The sequence below is a fragment of the Cyanistes caeruleus genome, chromosome 3 (assembly GCF_971803275.1).
Source record: "Cyanistes caeruleus chromosome 3, bCyaCae1.hap1.1, whole genome shotgun sequence".
Taxonomy (NCBI): domain Eukaryota; kingdom Metazoa; phylum Chordata; class Aves; order Passeriformes; family Paridae; genus Cyanistes; species Cyanistes caeruleus.
In genome coordinates, this window is record NC_141703.1 from 46,291,722 (window position 1) to 46,304,851 (window position 13,130).

The window sequence follows — 13,130 nt, forward strand, 5'->3', positions numbered from 1 at the left end:
CATGAATTATTTCACTCTTCACTGTTGCTAAGCAGGGTGATTGTATACACTTTCTTTTGTGGTTTGGTTTTGTCAGGTTTATTTTCCCATATACTAGAAGAAAAATATAAAGGGTGTTTCAGATTTTTTTTTTTTTTTAGATCAAAATTTATAATTAAGGCATACTGAAATTTTTTTGCTTTTTCAAGCCTTCAGTGTTAGAATGACTGCCACTACAACATATTTATTATTTTTGTTTAATACTAATTTTCTATAGCCAAAGGCATATTTTGTCAGAAACAAATGTAAATGGCACAAATTAAGAAGAAAGATCACATTCTTTTCTCGGGATCCCTTATGTTAAACAGAAAAAATATTACCAATTGATGAACTATATTTAGCTATATTTCTGGCATGAAAGACTACAAACAATAATTATCACTAACAATCTCTGCAAAGCAGAGTTAGCAGTGCAAATATATGAATATACAGGCACGCTGCAGTAAGGTCATCTCAGCACACAGCTGAGAGGGAAAGTTGGTTGTCACTTTTAATCACAGTTAAGCCCATAAAGCCTTCAGAAATGGTAGCATTCTCAGTTTCCCTAGGCCTTTCAAAAAAAATGACCTCTTGGATGGTTTTCTCTGATGAGGAGTAGATTTATTTATAGCTTTGGGCCAGAACTCTGGGTGTGGTAGCTTGCCTTAGTGACACACCTGCTCATTATCTGTGTTTCATCTCTACGCTCTAGCTGACAGTTGGTTCTGGTAAATGGCAACAATGCTACAACTACCAAATAAAATGCTGGACAGAGTAAGTACCACTTGCTTTTGGTCTATCAACTAGGTAGGTTCTTATACATTCAAATACTTAGGAGTGTATTTTCTTGTCATCTCAAAAAATGCTTTGAGACAGATTGTCAAGTGTCAACATGGCATAATTTTGATAAAATCAAGAGGTTTTGAAGTCAATTTTGACTCACATTCCTTTTTCTGAACTTTCTGCCTGTACTACTCTACCTTCTTTAATTTTTGATAGTTTATGTATGTTTTTAGATTACTGAAAGATATTAGGATTTTTTTTTAAAGCAATTTTCAGTATTTATATTTTCTTGAGAAAAAGAGACCTGATCAAGAGACCTTGACAAGCAAACAACTGTTATTTTTCTCCTGACAACTTAATGTTAACTGCATAATCAAAATTCTCAGTAATTTGATATATTCTTACATTCTTTAAATATGTTTTGAAACAACAGTAACAAATGTAATGGATAGCAATCTCCTTCTAATCATAACTATATAACTCATTCAGTTTTAATAAGCAACATTTAGAAAACAATTTTGTAGGAATATTTTTAAAATATTCATCCCAGAATGTTTTAGTGCAGTATTTCAACAATCTTCAGAGAAAAATTACACTAACATAGACATGTTTAAGAATTTTTTGCATCACCATCTCAATAACTCTTTATATCTAACTTCAGTTATTTTGTTTAAAGTCCCTTTTTAAAAGCTGATTTATCACAAAGATTTCAACAAATTGCTCAAGAGGATCTTTGCTTTGGATTGGTTTCATTTTTTTAATATAAGTGTTTTTTTCTCACCAATATGCAAAAAATATAGTTACCTTTTGCTACCTGGACCCACATATATCTTTGGTTTTTGGTGTCACAAGCTAAAGTAAAATTGTTATAGGTTGTTCCTAAGCTTGACTTTATGGTGTTAGAAATTATTTGCATATTGTGGTTATATCTATCATAACTATCAACTACCATAATATACTTCTATTCGTGCTCAAGGCAAGCAGAATTATGTTCTGATTAGTGTATTGCTACTTTGGAGCTGTTGCAGGCCTCTGCTTTCAGTAAAATATTCTTCCAAAAAAAATAGTAGTGGTGCTTCAAAGCATGATATTTGATCTACATAGCAGTAACTGAACTTCACCTTGGTCTTGCAATGAATGCTGAAATGTGCATTCTAAAGTCTGGTTTTTTTTAACGACTGTCAAAGAGCATGAGTATCACATCATTTTTCAACAAAAACAATTGAATTTCATCTTTCTATATTCCTTCTAGAAGTGTGCAGCTGAAAGTCACTGTATGACATTCAAACATTTTGATAAGTGGGTAAATCCAAGGAAACTAGGGGAGATGCTGCATTAAGGGACTTAAGACTTAGTATGGGGCAGAGGAGAAAGCTATTTTGGAGTAGAGATTCTGGAGATTATACAGCAATTTTTATGGAATGCTGGAGGGATCAGCACCAACCCAGAAAGAACAAGTTTGGAAAAAATGGGATAAAAGTGATAGATTGAGTATTAGCAGAAGGTGGCCATTGTACTTGTCACACTGAATGCTACTGTGACTGTCCTACATTCTTACTGAATCCTCTTACTAAATCCTATTTCTAACTGTATTCTATATGAATATCCTTCCTATTTTGAGCCTCTGTGTGTGAACATCACATTGGACCATCCAGCAAGTAGGACAAGTTGCCAGTTATTGGGGAATGTAATTCCCTCTATGTCATTGTGTTAAACCACTAATAAATATTAAACTGGTGATTTTCACAAAGTAGAAATAAATATCAAACAAGGTTATGGGATGAAAAAAAGACAGTGAAGAAAAACTGAAGTACATTTCAGTAGAAAACAAACTTTTCCTTTGACTTCCTATGTTTATTTACTGGGAAAATTCCTGTTTGAGTCTAAATTTTGAATGTTTTCCAAATCTATTAAAAAAAATAAAAATAATCTTGCAATGACTGAAATGTCTTTCTGTGGGTAAATGCCTTTTATTGAATGAGAAAAATATATTTTGATTTAATCATATCTGTACTCTTTAGATAAAAAAACCACTCAGTGGAATACTGATTATGCTGAAATTAACTGCAGTTGTTATTGACTTCAACTGTTAGAATTTCCCTTCAGGTCTGCTCAGTTCAGAAACTAATTGTTCTAATATTCCCTTTGAGATGGGTCAAAAGTTTATACAAAAATCTTAAAGAAGTAAGCATTTATACAGGAAAAGACTGTGTTGTTGCTGGGTCAACTATTTGTGTTGAGTCTTTGTATTTATACCACAGACCACAGAATCACATAAAGGTTGAGGCTGGAAGGGACCTCTGAATGTCATCTGGTCCAAGACTCCACTGCTCAAGCAGGGCCACTTAGAGCCAGTTGCCCAGGACCATGTCCAGATGGCTTTTGAATATTTCCAGAATTGGAGACTCAAAGAAATCCCTGGGCAACCTGTGCCACACCTCAAAAACCTACCCAATGACAAATATTTCCTGGAGTTTTCTACTGGGAGGATGACTGAGCACTGGAAAAGGCTGAATTTAGGTGCTATAATGTATAAATATTATAGATGTAGTGATTACATACAGATATATTATAGAGGTAGAAATATTCTCTATATAGATGTATACATTATAGTGTCTGCACAAAAGTTGTATTTAATTATGCCAGTGCACAATGTAAAAAAATATCTATTTTTAATTACATACACCTGTATTGTTAATAATACATAAATTATGTTTTCAATAATCTCATTTTCTCATTTTCTGAACTTAAAAAAACCACTTTCACACACTTCCTTTTTACAAGTTTTCTCTATGCAGAAGTTAATTTTAACACTTGAGATATAATAAAACACACAGGTTTTTTTTAAGAATAAAAGGATAATCAAAATGTTGACAGTTATGAGTATGAAACTTCTATAGTCTATGTCCAAACACCAGAAGAACCAACTGGCAATAAATTCTGCACTCCACTTAGTTAATAATGTTATAGAAAGAAATAATTCCAGAGTCCATCAGACTTAACTATGTAGTTTTGTTTTTTCTTTTAGGTAGACTGAAAGATAATTATTCAGTACTAAAATGCTATTAATTGAACACCTTTAGAGTTTCAAATTGCTTTATTTCCACTATAAACTTGTGTGATCTCAAAATTCTTTCAAATATTTAACCAACTAAAATTAAAAAAATATGTTGACCTTTACATAAACTGCATGATCTCATCTGTAATTTTTTAATTAATATTTATGTTTTTCATGTCCAGTATGACTAGAAAGTGTTCCTTCTGATTTCTTTGACTACTAATGACATTATTCCACAAAGAGACTTTTAAATTTCTTATTTGTTTAGTGTTTTTTATGTTATTGGAAGTCTTAAATATAAGGGAAGTCTCCCTGAGACTCTCCCAAACCAGGTGCCACTAGCTCACTCCCCATCTTTTCCCTCCCCTTTCTCGCTCTGGGGATAGAGAGTCAGAGGCACAAAAAGGTGAGAAGGTTAAAATAAGAACAATTTATGGAACCAGCAATGAAATAAGTAAACAAACAGTAACAGCAGAAAAATTAATACCAAAAGTGTACAAGCAAAGGGTGATTTACATCAGCCTCTGAGAAAAAATTCTCATTGAGTGACCCAGTAACAACTATCAATGGCCTATAGTAATAACTCATAATTTCATTTTGAAATTAATTTTTTAAGCAACTGGAATGAATTAGAATCAGTCTTCTAAGAATGTGATTTTTTTTCCTATCAAAAAAGGGATTTTGGCACTTGTTGGCAGTTGGAAAACTGTTAGGCTTTTTTTACACTTCAAATAACCAGTGTTAAGTTGCTCACCAGATCTGGTATGAAGGAGTCAGTCAGGTTAGCAGGGACTAAACCCTTATCTGCGTATTCCCTTTAAGCTTGTAGACCAGCAGCTTTCCTTTCACTTAGTAAATTCTCCACTAATTATGGCAAGTGTTTCTCCTGCTTTATTCTGCTTGCACTCTGAATTTGTCGTGTTTGTCTATCTTCTACTAAAGCTTTGAAGTTTAATGTAAAGAGGATGTGGCTTACATTTCATGAATGGGCAGTATGAGTCTGTTGCCAAAAGTGGGGAAGAAACAGTGTTACCAGATACAATTTGTGAATGTTTGTTAAGATTGTTGTGAAATATGTTTTAGTACACACCCAGTTATCCTGCTGTCTCAAACCTGTGTGTTTGAGAGCTCATGGTATGTCCTAGTATAACATATCCAGAGTCAGTCGTCAGCACTTCCATCAGGTAATTCACAAGAATAGCTGTAGTTTTTAAAATAAGATTTAAACTGTAAAATACTTAAAAAAAATAAAATATTTGTGTTGAAACACTGCAAACTTAACTAAAGATTTTTCAGTGAACTGATACATTATAATGATATACCTTTCAAATATTTTCTAAGCAAGATCTAAGCTTTATCTCTCTGAAGGTGTAAAAACTTTGTCAGCAAATACTTGTACTAAATTATTGCAGAATTAAAATTCTGCTTCAGTTATATAAGGTACTTTACCTAACAAAGTTTTAACTCCACACAAGGAAATTTTATAGGCTCACTCAAAATGCAAGGTTCTGGATATTACAGCACTTAACATCAGACAAGGCTTCAAATTTATTTCTAAAGAATTACATCTAAAAGCTATTTCGAACATGATTATGAACTTACATTTCTTCCCCTCCATTCATATCTCTCAACCTTTCCCCTCTCTGCCTTACCACTCAGAGATCTAAAGAGGTCTTGTGACTTCTGTCAACAAAAAGAGGTCTGTTTTACCCTTCAGCATGCTTTCAGAGAGGAGCAACTTGTGCTAAGGAAGGCATTTGGTCCAGCTGTACCTGACTGAAACATGAAGAGGAAATAATATATAAAAGTAGTGTTGGGCTCATTTTCAAAAGATCTGTTATCTTTAGAGGTTTGCTACATCTCTTGGACCCAGGACACTTCAGACAGATTGCCAAAGCTTGTCCAGTACTACAGCTTCCACTCTTTTCAACAAGTATAATGCTAAAGAAAATCTTAAATAGATCAAAGGTAATCAGAGGTCTCAGTAGGACAGGATGAAGTTGAACTCTGATGGTATATTTTCTTTTTAGCTGACAGAAGATATCTCTTCATCTTAGAAGCTGACTCTTACATGAATCTGACAACCACAGATTTCATAGAAAGAAGATTATGGTGAGCACAAGGAAAGCAAGTGCATTCCTGTGTCCAGGAGACAAATACGTGATGCAGAAACTGGATGGACCAAAAAGAGGAGGTGCATCACTGAGTCTGCCAATCACAAAGGAAAAAGAACTGACAAGAACATGTTGGCTGCTATTACTGTAAGAGAGTAGATGTAGTGGGTGCAGAGGTGCCCCCCTTTTGTCACTATTGTATCTGTCTGATAGAGTCCCCAGGAGACGTTCACAAATAAAATAGTAGAGTAAATAATTTGTCACTGTAAGTTGGGTAAGGTGCCAGATGCACTAAAAGCACGGTTACACTGCAAGTCTGGTCACAACCACAATCCTAGTTGCAGAAATTGTGTAGGTTGCACGTTAAGTCCGGACACATTCAGTAAGATTTCAGACTCACAAATAGTGTGATTGTTATGACAGGATAAGGTTCAGAAATTTCTGTTGATAAATACACTGATATCAGAAAGCATAAGCAGCAGTATTACTGTGAAATATAGCTTACCTGATGGTGTCACTGTGAGGGAGGAGATAAGTACAACTCATCGACCATCCTAGGATACAGAGGTGGAGTCTTCTCCCTTCTTCACATCTCCCCCCTAGGTTATATTTGTTTTCTTTGAGGGTTGGAAAAGGTGATGTTTCATTTGATGTTACTTCACTATTAGGTGGAGTTTGAGACACTTTTGTCATACATGTAAAGCATGCACATTTAGCATATGGGGTGGCAGGTTAGCATTAGCATATGTGGTGGCAGGAAAAGTAATATATATTTTCAAGTCAATCAAGCAAAGTTCAGCTTTTGGTCACCATTTGGATCATTCCTTTGTCTTGGTTCCCATTAGCTGCAATGTTGTAAATAGAGCATGACTACAACACCTCTGTGCCTCTCTCAGGGCTGTACACAAGCTCACCTAGTGTTCCTGTTATTAAAAACTAATTAACAAATTCAGTTTTCCTGTATAATACAACTTCACATAATCTGTCTTGTCCTCTAGAAGTAATTTTCCTCTTGATACTTGCTTTTTTATATCATTGACTATGATTAGTTATCTGATAGTTGGTAACAATGGGGAAGGTGGTGTGAAAACTAAAGAGCACAAAGCAGTGAATTTTCAGCCAGAATCTGCTTTGAGTGTTTTCTGTTTGAAATGCACTTGTAATATCCCACAGGGACAATCTGGAATTATATGAAGTAGTCAAGAAAAACACACTGAAACATATATTAGTTGCAATAATGGAGTAAAAATAAATAAATAAAAAATAAATAAATATAATAGAATATATGAGAATATCTTCTTCATTCCTTTTCAGTCATGAATTATTTAGACTGCAGTAAACAAGAAATACATCTATATGTCCATTGAAGAGAAGCTGAATGGAAAAAAAAGGATTAAGAAGTGATGATAAGTAGATAATCCTGAACTTCTTATAAATAAACAAGATTCACTTTACTGCTTCAGTGGTTCTTCTTGATTAAAACTTCTACATAAGAAGATGTGGGCAGAATGACACAGAAGTACATTACCACACTTGAAGACGTATGGCAACATAGATTACTGCTAAACCAGTTTCTCTTTTTACTGACTTTTGCTCCTTCATTTCAATATAAGAATATTTAGACATCTATCTTCTAACCAGAAGCATAAATTATATCTATGTCTATTTTCCTTCCTTGGCTTGATAAGTTCCTGGACAATTAAGATTGGGAGTAAAGAACATACAATAACGCCTTGTAAATGTTTTCCTCTTATACACACATCCTGTGTAAGAAAAAGAGTGCATAACAAAATCTTCATGCCCTTTCCCTCTTTCTTCCTCCACATTTAAAAAAAAAAATATTGATAAGTTTTTCATGGTTTCCCTTTCTTTTGTTTTAAAGTGCAGTTCTGTTGCTTCTCTTCAGAATTTTGGAATCGAAATTTTATGCGTGGTTGTTCACACTACATTTCCATCTGCTCCCCAAGATGTATGTATAATGAAGTTCTTTCTTTGTCAAAGGTAATAAACTGTTATGAATTTTCTAATTAGAATAAAAAAACATTTTAATGTCTGACTACCTAAAGTGACGTCCTTATGAAAGTCAAGAAATAAAAATGGAAAACTACAGCGAATAAAGGACTTCATAGCTCAGAATCAGGGGAGAAAACAAAAAAATCCACTTAAGCTTTTAAGAGAAAGGTTACATGGGAATATTTTTATTGAGAGAGTAATGGCTGTGTTTAAAAAAAAAAAATCTCAAAACCCCTAATATTTTTAAGTGGGTTTTTATTTATGTGAAATTTTAGAATGCAAATGTAAACAGGTACATATTTTTTGTTATACTCTGAAATGTTAACCCAATCATAATGAATTATGCTTTAACAGAGAATTAACAAAACAAAAAACAAAATAATGGTTTGAAGGTAAAATATGAAACAAAGTCAACAGAATTTTATTATTAAGAAATGAGATACCAGTGTGCTTTTGTTTGAATTAAAAAAACCAAATCAACAGCAAAAACCATGCACAACCAACCTCAAGCTCCCCACACCAAAACCCTAAGAGAAAATAAAGAAAAAAAAAAACTAAAAAAAAAATACCCAGGCTTTTGCTTACCCACCTTTGTTTTCCATTCACTCTTAACTAAATATGATTGCTACATATTTTCAGAAAAACAGCATTGTCCCAGTTAATACCTATCTTAATTTTTTTTTGTAAAAATATCTTTGTTTCAGAATTCAAGAAATTATTTTCCTGAAGTAGCTTTTAGATTGTCTTTGGAAATATGAAGGATACTTTTCTTTCAGAAGTCTGTGTTCAGTTTCAAAATAAAAAATAATCGACAAAATAATTAGGTTCATGAGATCTGTTTTAAAACCTATGGAATATTAATTTATAGCATAGGTACTATATTATTATATAACATGAATTGAGTGTTATTTCATTTAATTAAAAATAAGAGCATTTTTCATAGGATTTATATGATTTTCATATATTCATTTTTCATTAGATTTATATGATTTTCTTTTAAAATAAAGTTATATAAATGCACATTCTCACTTTTCTTCCTATTTTAACTTTTCTCTTTTCCCCGATTTTTCCATTATTTTGAATCCATTTTAATTACTGCATTCATTTAAACTAATACAATTATTAAATTATCAATTTACAGAACCATCTAAATACCAGGGCAGTGTCCTAATATGGATTGCACATAGAACCTCTGTAGGAGTAGCCTTTATCTATATCCCTTAGACTACCCAGGCTATTTCTTTCTTTACTCTCTTGACTCTTCACAGTTCTACCACAATGTGAAAACTTACACGAGAATAACTGGTATGGTAAAATCTAGATATCTCTAATATATATGGTGTATGTCATATATATGATATATGGTGTAGTCAGACTTATAGCATTTGAAAGATGGCATGAGTACACAGACTTCAGAAAAGAAATATAGTTTTATTCCTCTCCTGCTAAAAAAAGGTGGAAAGTGTTGATAAAAATGTCTGAACATCAGCTAATGAGTGATGGTTGTAGGTGTTTTATTTGTGATCTTTTGAATAGGCACTTTCTTAAAAGAAAAGAAATAATTCATTCCTACTTGGGGAACTTGATAAATATAAAACAATAATAAGAAAGCTCAACATATTTATGTCAAAGATAAAGTAAAATTAATTTTCTACTTGAAATTAATAAAGTAATTTTAGCTGATATTTTTCACAAGATTTTCGTTTAAGCCTTTCTAATCACAAAGAGATCTCAATAACCCTGGCTTTACCAAATGCTGCTACTTGCTCTATTCAATCCCTGCCTGTCTCTGAAGCACACATTTATATCTATCTGTGTATGTGCCAATTGGTATTGTCACTGCTAAGCATCACATCAGGGAAAGTGCTGGCAGCAGCAAAACCATGACTAAAATAGAAAGTGAAAAGAGGGTTTAATACATTCATTTTAGCAGCTGCAAATCGTTCTGTTCCTTATATTCAGACTTGTTCCACAGTTCCACGGCTAGTAACATCACTATCAGGGATAAAATTGTTTTCTGGATACATATTTAATAGAAGACAGATAAGATTTTTGTAATAGAAAGAACTGTATGGAGTATAAAGGCAGTGCTTTCAATTTTGATTAGAAAAAAACGTAAGATAAATCTATATTTCATCTTTCCATTATCTGTTAGCTGACTGTATTGCTGCAATTGGCACATCTGGCTTAACAGAATTTTTTATGAAGTTTGATATGAAGTCATGAGTAAAATGTAGTTTGATAGTCACATTAACTTTGGGAATTTTTTGCATAAAAGATTGCCTTTCTGCAATTAGTTGATTAACATAGATACCTAATAGCTGGTCTTACTTGAAATAATCAGGAACATGCCTTGTGGACATATTTTCCTTCACAGTACATTGTTTATTCCTTAGCAGCAATGTGCAATGCACAAAATAGTGCAATTCTTGTATGGTATTTTTTATGTATCTAGAAAGTGAAATTATTTATATCTTGTCATGTAACGTGGTTAAAACCACTGATAAAACTCTACTCAGTGCTACAGGATTTATAGAAACATTGATTCATGGAATGTGTTGGAAGGGACCCATCAGGATCATTAAGCCCACATACTGGGCCTGCACAGGACTCCCCAAGATTCTGACCATGTGCCTGAGAGCATTGTCCAAATGCTTCCTGAACTGGTGTTTAGGTTACTGGAAGAAATACAGAATAATCAAAGACTCAGGATTTGTATTTGATGTCTCTTTAACTTCTCACCCTCTCTTTAAGCTCCTTTACTTTCGCAGGAACTTCTGGCAGCTGAAGAAATATGCTGATTTTTAGCCTTTATCCTCTCATAGAACTTGATTTGACTTGTCATTTGACAATGAAACTCACAAATACATCTTTCTACTAATCAGTAGATATTTGTTATTGATGAAATAATGAAGGATGATTAGTTCATTACAAGCATTATCTACCTGCAATAAGGAATATTATTCACTTGCAGGTTTATGAAGAACCTAGTGCAATGGTTCATTATTTTGTATTTCAAAGACTTCTGAACTAATGGATGGAAGGTTCTATAATTACATATATTGTCATATATGTAATATATGTCATATGATAACATAATGACATATATAATGACATATATGATATATATTGTGACATATAATATGTCATAATGTCATATATTACAGTTCCATGCTATCAGTAGCCTTCACTTATCTGGGGCATAATTTGTTCCAAATGAATCAGTAGGAAAGCTACAGGGAACATTTCAGAGGCAAAAGAATGGAAAGTTTAATTAGAATAAAAGAACACTCCATTTGCTCTTACTGCTTCTCTCTGATTATATCTATTCAGTATTTCTGTACATTCTTTGTGTTTTAATTCAAAAATGAGCAGAAATTATAAATAAAATACATTTTCTGTGATAAGTAGCAGTTAGAGTATTGCAATGTCCATCTATTGCACTCTCCAATGGCTGCAGGAGAGCCCATACTCCAGGGTCACATTTATGGAATCTGTATTCCATGCTAGGAAGCACAATGTGTTTAGGAAGAGCTCAGAAAAGCCAGCACACTAAGAAAACAGCAGAAAAGACACGATACAACAAACATGAGTCATAAATTAATTTCTTATGGAGACTAAAGCTATGTGAAGTCTCTTTGTGTGAAGGTAGGCATATTTCATCCAAATTCTGATGTCAAAGCTTAAAATTTCAGATGCCTGAAAGTCATGCTTTTCGAAAAATGATAAAGTAATGCAGCCTTGCATTTAAATGATCTAAGAAAATTAAGTTTGAAGTCAATTTTCTTTATAGCAATAGCTTCATGTAAGCAGTAGATGCACAATAGAATTTGAAAAATGGAATTTTACACAGTTGCTGTCACATTAATAATGTGACACTAACAGCCAGGGTAACCTGCAGATGATCATTCCTTGGTCTTCAAGAAAATTTCTGTTGCCTGGGAAATAGAAAAAGAGCAGTTGGCCATGGAATTCAGGGACTGCAACACCTGTGTATAATCAGCAGGAACTTAGAGAAGTGAAGTTTTTAAATAATTCTTTGTCTCTTACAGAAACTATATTATCAAGGACTGGGCTTGCAGAAATGTCTATATCCACACAGAACCTAGAATCTTCCTCTGTCATCTGGGGAGACCCCACCTGCAGCACTACATCCAGCTCTGGCATCTTCAGCACAAGAAAGACATGGACCTCTTGGAGCAGACTTAGGGGAGGGCATAGAAATGGTCAGAGTGGAATACATCCCTTGTGAAAAAACCTGAGGGTTAGGGTTGCCTAGCTCAGAGAGGAAAAAGTTCTGGGGAGATCTTTGTGAAGTCTCAATTATTAAAGGGGGCTTATAATAGAGAGGTTTCTGCCTGGGCCTGTAATAAAAGAATAAAAGGTAATGGCTTAACACTGAAAGAAGAAACATTTAGGTTAGCTATAAGGAAGTATTTTTTAATGGAAGTGGTGGTGAGGCACAGGAACAAGTCGCCCAGAGAAGCTGAGGATGCCGCACCCTTGGAAGTGTTGAAGGCCAGGTCGGATGGAGCTTTAACAGCCTGATCTCTTGGAAGATGCCCCTGCCTATGGCAGGTATGTGGTAAGAAGATGATCTTTAAGTTCCCTTCCAACCTAAATCATTCTACAATTCTAAGATTTCCCCTTTAGATGTCTCAACTGTCAAAAATTATAAGCAGGGTAAAACTATATTAAAAGATACAGCTCTGATATTTCACAAGTTTCAAAGTTTAGCTTGGGACAGTTTTTTTTTTCTCTAGCTCATGTCACAGATTTCAATGTGAACCTAACAAAGTTTGCAGCTAGTGATATATTGGGGTTTAGTTTTGATTCTTGATTTTCTAATGAGCATATTTATTTGTTATAACAGTTTCAAGACTGACTTTTCAATTTTTTTTCTCTTTTTTTTTTGGTGCTAGTAATCAGCTTGCACTACAAAAAACTCAGCACCCAATTCTTTTATTACTGCTAATTTCATCGAAATTAGAAGATAACAGCAGTAAAGTGCTTAAATACTTTGAAGTATCTCTGTTTATATAATTACAGTGCATCACAATTACTTCCCTCAAGTGTGCCTTGGGTAACATTGAGCTAATGGTTCACAGAATAAATTCAGTCCATAAATACCCACACTACTTTTT

The 13,130-nt window shown here is 33.6% G+C and overlaps 1 long non-coding RNA gene across 1 annotated transcript; it reads left to right on the forward strand.

Moving 5' to 3' along the window:
• The first annotated feature begins 665 nt into the window (after window positions 1–665).
• LOC111942676 (uncharacterized) lies at window positions 666–8,032 on the forward strand. Its single transcript, XR_002870650.2, has 3 exons — window positions 666–792; window positions 5,890–6,120; window positions 7,288–8,032. It is a non-coding gene; the product is annotated as an uncharacterized LOC111942676 (long non-coding RNA).
• The last annotated feature ends 5,098 nt before the right edge of the window (window positions 8,033–13,130 follow it).